Source organism: Tachysurus fulvidraco, chromosome 8 (genome assembly GCF_022655615.1).
Source record: "Tachysurus fulvidraco isolate hzauxx_2018 chromosome 8, HZAU_PFXX_2.0, whole genome shotgun sequence".
NCBI lineage: Eukaryota > Metazoa > Chordata > Actinopteri > Siluriformes > Bagridae > Tachysurus > Tachysurus fulvidraco.
The window spans coordinates 11,059,238-11,071,289 of record NC_062525.1 but is presented as its reverse complement, the minus strand read 5'-3'; positions in this window follow the sequence as shown (position 1 = coordinate 11,071,289).

The following is a 12,052-nucleotide window of genomic DNA, read 5'->3' as shown; positions in this document are numbered from 1 at the left end:
TGCTGAGGTTAGGCTGCACATTAGCATCTGTGAGCACAGATAAACCTCTAAAAAGTCATGCAACTTCATTATCGCATGTTACTTTTTGCTGAACAAGCAGCAAAATGTCCGTATTAGCCATATGCCAAATTTAATCCTTGCAATTACAGGTGGTATGGTAAGGCTGAACAAGCCTAACACAGCAGGATGGCGGGAGGCTGTATGAACATTTTGAGGCTTTTAATCCCAATACTTTATGTCTCAAGCAGTAACAGTAACAAGCAGAACATCAGAACTGGAGTTGTTGTCATTGATTATTATGCATTTGAATATTTACTTATTTGGTCTAGTTAGAATATCTAGGTAAAAGAAAAAAAATGACCCTATATTTGACATTTTATCTGAGATCACTTTGTTAGGATAAACCAGACTATACCCAACATGCACATCCACAATAAACTGTTAGAGCTTTCACTGTAAAGAAACAAAGAAACTGGTCCAGAATGTTCATCCACCACTCTCTCTCTTTCTCTAGCTGTCATAAAAATGTAGGTATGAGGCAACTGATCAGGCAATAAAGGGAAATCCAGACCAATAGAGAAAACCAGATGTCAAACCCAGAATGGCAAAGAGAGAAAACAATGCTCATAAATGCACAGAGAAAATGGCATAGTCTGTAAATGTTGCAGAATAAGCTGGTTTAAACACTGAAATGACTGAGTATTATATATAAATGATGTGCAGTCTTTAATCAATCACGTACTTGAACAAGTAAATCAGAATCAGAAAAGTATCAGAAAAGCCCTTAAATGAATAACTATTTATACACATAAACAGGATGTCTGCCCTCTGGGTGCAAAGCAGGTGCACAAATAAAAAAAAATATATAGGTAGGATTTGAAAAATTATATAATCAGTGTATCTATAATGGTCTGATTTTGTACAGTTATGGGAAAAAGAAAGTACACCCTGCTTTAATAATTAGCTTGTATTTATATTGTATTGAGAGTGTATACTGCTGCAATATTTACTGAAATTCCAGTGGCTGAAATGGACATTTTATATTAATATATAAAAATAAAATAGACAAATAAAAATAAAATAAAATAAATAGCTGAGATCAGCCATTGGCTCTTGTTCATTAAAGTCAAATCAGATTGTAATATAAAAATACTGAGTGTCCTTATTTATCAATTTTCTTTTTGGTGTATCTGTGCAACCCAGCAATGTCTGATTAGACTATGATACACTTCATTGCCAAAAGTTTGTGAACACCTGACTGTTACACTCAAATGTGCCTTCTGATCTTTGCATCCATGCAGTTAAAGCTAAAATTTACTGTATCTGTTGAATATCTGAGACGCATTTAGTAGCCACGACAAGTTATGTGATCTAATTAGTTACGGATAAGTGTCAGGATTGGTGATTCAGGAAACTCAAATACCCAGAATGCACCATGGCCTACAAATATGACTTCATTACCCAGAACACACATGCACGGCTCTGTTCACAATAACCTTGCATTTGATTACTCACCTGTTCCCAATCACACTGCCTTCACAGCCACGGTTTAAAATGACTTTATTTCACTCAGATTGTTGCTCAGTTATCCTGACATTGCCAAGCATTTGATTGTAGTTTGTTGATTTTGCCTATTCTCTGAGTACTGTGTTCAGCTTAATCCCAGTTTTACTGTTTGCCAATTGCCTGAGCTGAACCTGTCTTGACTTTCCCAATGCTTGATGTTTTGTACTTGTTTGGTATCTCCTCTTTAAAACTGCTTTAACAGCATCTGCATCCTCTCATCCACTCAATACCTGACCATAAGATACTTCAGTTAGTTGTATTAGTTGGGTGAAGTGGCCTTGTTATGTTGAAGTGTTGTATCATCAATAGTGAACATCCACAAAACTTTTTTTTTCTTTGTTTCTACTATGATGTACCAAAGTGAGCTTGAAAAGATCACTGCTACTGTACATAGATAAAATGAGACTTACCTACATCTGGTGAATATTTTATTTATATTTATAGCTTTTAGGAGATAAGAGAATTGAAATGTGGGTTGATGACTGAACCAAATATTTTAGTACAGATTTAGTTAGTCGTGGTACTATAAATCAATGCTCCTTCACTGCACATAAGTGTTACAGAAGACTAGACTAGCAAGGTGTTTATTTAGAATGAAACATTTCATGCTTTCAGCCTTTCTTGTAGACTAATTTGTCTTTTCTTGGCCATCAGCACTTCCTGTTTTTGCAGAAAAAAGTGAGACATGTCCATCTCAGAGGTGACATGGCACAATCTGGCTTCCTACAGAGTGAATAACTTATCTGTAAGTATGTCAGAACAGAATGCTCTCTTCCTTAGTCTGTCACTTTGTAGTCACCCTGCCATCCTCTCATCATGCGGTAGCAGACAACATCTGGCACTCTGACTTAGGAAAGTCAAGTCAGTCAATTACTTTAAGTGACAGATGTTCAACCCAGAATGACAATGCTAACCTAATTCACGAAGGCATGATGATCCATCTCAACCAAATGCTGATGTATGAAAATTGAGCAGAGAATAGAAACAGCTCTAAGAACCCAAGAAGAATAAGAGATTCACCTGTCTGTAAAACATGGATGTTTCAATATTAATTCTAAGAATGAATCTAATCTACTATTAATTTAGAATAGTGCCATGAAGATTTTGGACCTCCACTAAGATGAGGTAAGGATCCTGAGGCATCTAGAGATTTACCAGCTCCAGTTGGACTCTTCTATACTTACATGTGATCTTTGAGGACAACAACCTCCTCATCAATACATCATTTGTCGGACTGTATATTTATAATCACACCCTCCAGTGTCACCCATATGAGGATGAAGTCTTGTTCCTCTCAAGGTTTCTTCCTTTACCATTCAAGGGAGTTTTTCCTCCCCACTGCTGCCCGAGTCACCTCAGACTTGCTCATTGGGAATAAATACAAACAGATTTAAATTGATCTAATATTAATCTTGAATTATATTAATTTTTATTATTCTTTATAATAACCTTTTGTTCTAATGTTTATATTCTGTAAAGCTGCTTTGAGACAATGCCAGTTGTAAAAAGTGCTATACAACTAAATTAGAACTGAATTCATTTCTCAGGCTAAAAAAAAAAAAATGTGACATACAGATACATAACATTTTGTAACTTTGTTTCTCTTCCATGATCATGGACAACGAATAAGGAAGCTTCTTTATATCCTAGTATCCTTACAATGCTTCAAATAAAGATGAATGTGAGAAGCAGAATAAGAAAGTCACCAAACTTAGACATTTCTACAGATTCAAACAAAAGAAACCAACATAACTGATTTGACTTAAGTCTAATAAGTACTTAGTGTCATGGCGGGACAAAGTCGAGTGAGGATCAAAATGCAATTTTTAGAGTTTTAAATCGGCCAACACACGAAACAGAAAAACAGTCAGGAAACACAAGGCAGAACACAGAACGCACAGGCAATGGGAACATCGAACAGAAACACACAACATACCAACAACAACTAACACCAGGGAAGTCAACAAACAGAGTGGATATAGCAAACAGGAACCAATCACAAAGCGGAGACAATAGGAGACTAAGACAGCACACCTGGGGAAAGGATTGAAAGCAATTAGTGTCCATGGTGACAAATGAGTGGGCGGAGCAAACAATTAACAGCAGGACAAGACAGCAGACAGAAACAGGGCAAAAACACAGACAGACTCATTACACTTAGTATATAATGTCCAAACTTCCTCTTGCCATTTCCTGAATCACCTAATGAACTAAGTTCACTTTTTCACTTTGCATTAGTCCTCTTTTAAAAGGAGAATAATCTCATATGGCTCTTTCTCTGTGGTGCTGGAAAGCTAGAATTGTTTTTTACTCAAAGTTGTAAATATTGAGCCATATAACTATTTCCATCCTCAGCAACACTCTTGAATGTTTTGAAAAATGTCAGAAAAAAAAATCAGTAAGAAATAGAAAATGTTCTGAAAAATTGGTGAAACTGGCAGCCCTGCAAGTTGAGGCTGAGCAAAGATTGTGTAATGCTTCACTGCCTAAACTGGGTCAAAAACATGAGAATTCTATTAAAAATTTGTAAAATTACTTGCTAACAAATCTTTGTACAGAAGTTAACACAAATGAAAGGCAGTAACAGTTAGCTTCTAATGCTTAAATATTCATGATTAGACTAATCGAAATGGTTTAGCTCTGGCATGATGAGACATTTCTTTTTAATTGCTCTCAGCTTGAAAAATGCTCACTGCACTGTTCATTTGTCTTTTAAAACCTCTTATTTTGGTAGTTTCCAGAATATCAAATTCTACTAAAGGCGGTTGAACTAGAGGCTGTTTTCATATTTAGCTCCCAAAATTTGGAATAGCCTTCCTGACAGTGTTCCGGACTAGGACCCGCGTTCCCAGTTTAAATGTAGATTAAAGATATATCTCTACAGTAGACATAATCCTTCCCATAATCTTGTGCTCTAGTACATTTGATCAAATGCACATAATCATCTAGTGCCTGCTAATATTATGAACAGCAGATACACTAATTCCTCTCCACTGCTTCACCCATCCAGAGACAACCAGAGATTGTACCAGCTCCAGTTGTGTTCCATGTCTTGAAGCTTTTGGACTTTCACTGAGATGAGGTGAACCCTGTGAGGTTCTTGAGGCATCTAGAGATTTACCAGCTCCAGTTGGACTGTGCTTCATGAAGTATTCAAACATTCAAAGATGAGATGCCAACTCCATGTGCTCCTCCAATGAGGACAACGACCCCAATCAATACATTATTATTAGTCTGTATATTTATAATCACATCCTCCAGTGTCACCCAAATGAGGATGGGTTACTTAAGATTTCTTCCTTTTCCATCTAAGGGAGTTTTTCCTTGCTATAGTCACCTCAGTCAGATCAGGCTTGCTTACTGAGGATAAATACAAACACATTTGAATTTGTCTAAAATTTATTTTTATATAATATTACATTTCATGTATTATGTTTCTTATGTAGTGTAAAACTGCTTTGAGACAGTGTCCATTGTTTGAATTGAATTGATTGTGTACTAAATTTAGGGCACAGATTTACCTTTCAGCATCCCCTTCTTGATCGCTAGCTTACAGCTGATGATTCCTGGTCTACAATCTATGATTTGCATACACACTACTTTTTAGTCTAGGCAGAACCCAAAAGTGTAAATGGAAAACGACAAACACAATCCTCCATGGATAATGCTTTAAATCAGTTGGCATGTTGTTGTTGTTGTTTTTAAAAAAAAATCAAGTTAGCACACCATTTACCCATGCAAATCTTTAGTAAATCAGAAGCAATATATTTTCTTTAACTTGCAGGCTACTGGAAACTCTATAAGGGAGCAAGAGATAGTGAGAAAGAGAGATACAGATAGAAAAAATAGATAATGAGAGAAGGAAGTTTGCAGTCGGGTGGCCATGAAAGTATTGATTTCATGCACAGTCTTATAGAGAAATAAAACACAGGCGCTTGCTCGCTGACAAGCCAGTGGGATTATCATTATGTGGAGCCACACTTGTGCTGGTTGTGTTGTCTTCATACGCTTCCAGAGAGTTTGTATTGCTTTTTTCCTCCATCTTCCACCATTCTTTCGACTCAGCACTTTCCTCCTCCTTGACATATTACACACAAACACAAAACACAAAGACATCTCCTCAGATGTCTGTGTTACATTACGACATGATAATATCTGTAAGACGATGTTACGTAAATTCAAGTCTCTACCTTTAGTCACCTTTACCCATTGTATCAAGATGTACACATAGAGAGAGTATTAGATGCTTTACCCTATTAGTCATCAAATACTAATATGTATGTGTAATAGGAAATGTTAGTCCATAGCATGATACTTTTTCTGCAACTCTGTAATCCACAGAATAGTCATGTTATACATGTATCAGTACCCCTAAATATACGTAAAATGTACAAAATCAATCTTGTAATCATATGAAATTTACACTAATCAAAAATACATGATCACAAACGGCAAAACTCCCATTTTACACAAAGGAGATATAGAAACGGTTTTAAAAAGTGGTCCCACACAAAGATCCTTAATAACACAACAGCTGAATCCTTGAGGAGGACTGTTAAAGGTCAGCACCTGAAAATGAGCACAATATTCTTTTACTCACAAGTGGATGAGAATTTTCAATGCAGACCTTCAGTATACTCCAATATAGTATTACATTCATTTATCTTCAGTAACCTCTTTATCCCTGTCAGGGTCACTGGGGAGCTGAAGCCTATCCTGGGAAAACTGGCACAAGGCAGAAGTCCACTCTAGATTGGATGTGAGAGTATATCAGAATATTCATACCTAAAGACAATCAAGTAACAGACAGGTTTTTGGCAGATATGAGAAAACCCGAGAAGCCAGAGGTAAACTACATAGACATAAGGAAAATATATGAAACCAAAATGAAAATGTGGGTGAAGATAGATAGATAGAGAGAGATAGAGAGAGAGAGAGAGAGAGAGAGAGAGAGAGAGAGAGAGGGAGAGAGACAGAGACACAGAGAGAGAGAGAGAGAGAGAGAGAGAGAGAGAGAGTGACAGGGGATAATAATAAAAGTGAAAACAGCTGGAACATCAGACAGAGCAATAAATAAATGAAAATGTATTCCAAATGTAGCGGCAACAGACCGTAGATGATTTCACTTCAGTTCTCAGCCGGTTTTCAGAGTCTCATCTTTTTATGAATGATTCATCCATGTTTAAATCAACTGTGACATTCTCATATTCATTATGTAACAAGACTTGTTTAAAAAAAATTAATGGGGATTCTTGTAGAATTCTTGCCCATTTCATTAAAGTCAGTGTCTGTTAGTGACTCTATTAACCAGCACTTTTTTTTCGTACAGTTTGAATTCTTTTTCTTTTATGCTATGTTTTTATTCTACAGTGGACAAGTCCTTTCTTTCATCAAATATGCAAACATTTAGGAACTAATTTGTGATTCCTGCAGGATGATGTTTTTTTTATACATGATTTCCTCTCAGAACATGCTACCTGTTGTGTTTTAAACAAAAATGAATTTATTTATTCATGTCTATGTTGTAGTAGGCAAGTGATGTCAGAGCACTCACTGTATCTAATGAATCATTGTGGAAGTGTGTGACATGTACATGCTCGTTTATCAAGACAAATCTCAAAAGCTGCTCAGAATACATGGCTTCTGCAGGCTTGCTCATAAATTATTACATTATTTTTTTCTCCTGCAGTTATACCGTCTGCTGTGCAAAGGTTTACTCCTCTGTGTGATTTAGAAACACGGAGCACAGCTGTCTGCCTGAAGATGGAGCACATGAGACATAATTGGCTACACAGCACCAGCTGCATGGTAACTACTAGGAGGAAGATTACAGCCAAAGTTATAGTGAAAGGGAAATGAAACAGCTGTAAGAAAATATGACCTGGCTTGGCAGCCGTGCAACAGTCAATGTTTTTGTGGTGAGCATTTCGTACTACCATCCTAACAGGAAGGGAAAATGAGTATAAAACTTTCAGTAATATGTGTTTTTATTGCTTTGACTACAGCAGTTTGGAGCTGAAATGAAACAATAACCATGAGATTAAGGTGTATATGTTCTTTACACTTTTTTTTGAAGGTCTTGACATCCGGATTGAGTAAACAATATCAGCAATATATTGCAGTCCTTTTTATGTCGTTCTTCTATTTCAGGGTGACCAAGAGAAATAGGGCATATTTTATAAAATGTAAAAAAATTTAAAAATAATCCTCATAGTTAGTAATAACATCAATCACTGGACATCACTGCAGGACTGTAATTTAGCCATTTGTGCATCCTATCTAATTGCAATAAGAATTAGTGTTTCAAAGATTTTTATTCCAGCCTCTTTTTTGAGAACAACAAAAAAATATCATTATACCTAAAAACAATTGCTTTGGTGATATTCTCATATTTACTTTATAACATGTCACTTCCAGGGATACAATTCAAATTCCTTGATGACACACATGTACCTATATTATGAATGTCCAGTTCAGTGCTCTCAAGAACGTTTATGTTTATGTCCCAGCCATGGCTAAGGTTTTGGCTGTGGTATATCTGCTCATTCTTTTGAATAAATGGTTGGAGTTTATTTATTTCAAAGACAGTAGAATTTATGAGACAGCTGATGGAAACATGTTACCAGGCTGTTCAATCCTGGAAGGTCTTGCAACACAGATTGATCAAGCAATTTTTCAAATGTCGTTTTTATTCTGTCATCTATCATCTGTAGATTCTTCAGGATGTGGGATAACTTAAATGATATAGGCTGCATTTTATTCTGTCATCTTCCTGACTTCCCATTTTAACAGGAAACAGAATGTCAATTTCTTTCTTTCTTTCTTTCTTTCTTTCTTTCTTTCTTTCTTTCTTTCTTTCTTTCTTTCTTTCTTTCTTTCTTTCTTTCTTTCTTTCTTTCTTTCTTTCTTTCAATACACATTATGCAAGACATACATGTGACAGAGTTAGAGATATGGCATTTTTTTATCTGCTGATATTCAAGAAAGAATACACGGTATATACAGTATACTGTAATTAACACATTCTACTAAAAAAATGCTAAGAACACATAACAACTCATGCACCCAACACTACTGATCTTATATGTACATATATATTTAAAATGAAGAAAGAAAGAAAGAAATTGTATCGGAAGCTGTATAACTAAATCAAAAATCTTTAGTCTGGAATTCCTTGTTCCCTGTTCTTAAGCATACATTCTTGAGATCTAGTGTTTGCTAGTTGTCTTTTCCTTCACCTGAAATGGAGAACCAACAGAAAATAAGATCAGGTGCAAATGACACTTCAACACCCTTCCTTTAATTTCTAATACATGAAAGTTTTGCTGTGGCAATTTTTAGATGTTTTTCCCTTGAATTCTCACACAATCTGAAATGTTTTGTATGTATATTCTGCACCTCATCATTATCATCACATCATTTTGTAATGAAGTGTAGAACCAAAACAGTAAAATCAGTCCCTGGATGCTATATTTCAGACTTGTACTTTAAAAGCATCTGCACATTAAAAACAATGACATCCGAGACTAAACTTACCCGCCCTACAGTACAACTCATACACATCTCTATATCTCCCACTGTTCTTCAGTTTATCTTCTACATATATCATGCACACACAAACACATACACTTGCATATTCTCACAGCTTGACACCAGCATTTCAAAACAGTTATGGAGGAAACTTTCATTTAAGAGTAAATAGTCAGAATGGATGACTGATGAATACAACACTTTGGCACCCACAGTTTTTATTATATTTGTAGGACCATCACCTTTTCATGATGTCTACCTAAACAAAAAAAGAAGCCCGGGAGATAAATAGGAAAATGATGAATGTATGTGTGTGTGTTTGTGTTAACAGTAAACGTTAGCAGTTAGTGATCATAATATAAGGAGACAGCCATCTTGCTTAAACTGTAGTAGAAACTGACATACTTTGCAATAATGAGCTTAATTAGGATAATTACAGTTCCTTTTTCCCCAAAAAAGAGTTATTAGCCATCTCACACATGCGATCAGACACATCTTCAGACAGCCCAACAGTTTTTTTCATATTATCAAAAAGCAGCACTAACACCTGGTCTGATGTTGAGGTTCTGAACCTGGACAGAGATAAATTAGAAGCAAGATCCTCTTGTTTTACTTTTATCAAACATATCTTCCAAATTGAAAAAATCTGAACTGTAATGTTGCTTTGTGATCTACAACCTTGATCACAATAGGACAAGATGTTTCTCTACTTCCTACCTGATTTTCAATGCTGAACACATCCAAAGACAACGTTCAAGCTTACTGGGCCTACAGCAGCTGCACAGCAGAATCCCTAGTGCTTAATTAATTTTAACAGTAAAGGTGTACCACAATGCCTATTATATAGTGCTCCAAAAACCAGGTATGTATTTTGATTTATAAAAGAACTGGGTATGGCTTAAATAGTAGAAATGACAGCAATGACATGAGAGGTGTTTCCCAACTTCAGCTATAATTTCGGTATGTACATGTATATAATACATTTTAACAAATTTTGTTTTAATTCCCAAAATATCCTTGCACTGATCTTTTTTTTGTCCTGCAAGCTTTACAGAAGACCATTATCTGTTCAGTCCAAATAATATATTTGTATTCATATGCATTCAAATTTGCAGTATTTTGCAGACACCTTTAACCAGAGTGACTTACAGAAGTGCCTATAATAATTTTGATCCAAAAGTTGACTATGTCAGGGACTAAGAACAATCTACAATCAAACTCTAGTACAAAAGGTTAGTACAACATTTAAAAAAATCACTGTAGATGAGATTGCCTAGTGAAAAGGTAAGGTCTTTACCAGTGACACAGCTTTTAGACAGTGGAAGGTCATTCCAGAAAGTTTCACTGTTCAGTCATGTCCAGTTGATCTGTAGAAGATTTATTTAATATCAAAGATTTTACTCTATGCACTGGTCCTGTCACACCTGATTTGGCTTCAATCCAAGGATCTCTCCTTGCTCCTTGAGAGAATAGACCACAGGTGAATACTTAGAAAATGACAAAGCATAGATAAACTCAGAAACGTTTTTGCATTCAGCTCAAAATGGCTGTCTCCCATTAAGCCAGCGGTACCGTTGTGTCTAATTCCATGAATGGCGATCTAAATCATGAACTAATGCTCTTCATTTCTCTCCAAATCATGTTATTCTCTTTCCTCTATCTGCAGAGTGAGAAGAGGAGTGGGGGTAGTTGGTGGGGGCAGGTGGTTGTGGTTGGTGTTTCTGTGAATCCAACCACTGTGATAATGTCAAAGGTTTCAACTAATCCCTTGTTAGAGAATATTACATACATGATTATCAGTCTTTCTTGCAATGCTATGTCATTTAAAGGCATACATCAAAAAGAAAGAAAAAACCCAGCAAATTGTCACATCTCTTTGCTGCTCTCCAAGGTGCTGACTTTTGGAGATGGTAAAGGTGAATGGAATTAATTAGTGTGATTTCTCTCATACAGATAATATCACAAGCACAAATATATTGAACTTATATTTTCATATATGATCATATACTGAACTCATCTGAGACCTCAGCTCAGCTAAAAGGAATTATCTAGTCATCTAGTGTGTTTAAGATCAGTAGCATAAGAGGCATTAAAAAGGCATTACCTTTGATTAAACTGATTATTGTTATTTGTTAAATGGTTATTAGTTTTTTTAGCATAAAACATACTATTCACTATTTTTGGGGGCTATGCCCATCACTTTCTCCTTAAAATAAGGCATTTACTACCTCTCCTCTATCACATGACAGCTAGGAAAGAGCTAGCACATGCTTCCTCTGAGAGCTATGAAGTCAGCCACCTCATTTTTTCAAACTCATGCTATGTCACAGGACTACCAGTACAAACTACCCGCCTCTGTTTACAGGCAACCCACAGACAAGCCCAACTGGCTAGTGACAAAGAAAAATATTAATGTCATCCCTTTTTCCAGTCGAGCATAGCCAATTTTTCTATCTTTGTTTCCTGGCCATGGATGGCTGTGGCATTGAAGATAGGACAAACACTTTTCTGTTGCACCACTCAGGAGCTACAGTATAATTCACTACTTGTACAGAATTTGTAAAGGCTTTAGGAAGAGTTAATGTGTATTAAGTAAGGATCAACTACTTCAGTAGCAGATCCCGGCCTACGTGTATCGACTGAATTTGATAATGTTTTAACTCAAACTTGACTTTATGCACATTTTTAAATATCTGTGTACTCAGTAGCGGCATCTTTCTAAGGCTGATAACAAACCTTGGCAAGCATCACATTTCTCACATGGCTCTCATATGTCATGTTTTAACAGACAAGAAAACACAAAAAGACTAAACTAATCAACAGGTAACAAAATTGATATGCTAAGCCTTAAACCTCTGATAATCTACAAATAGAAAAAAACATATTGTATTTAAATTTCTGTAAAATCTTATTAACAAAATTGCTATGTGTGAAGGAAGAACTTTACATAACCCTG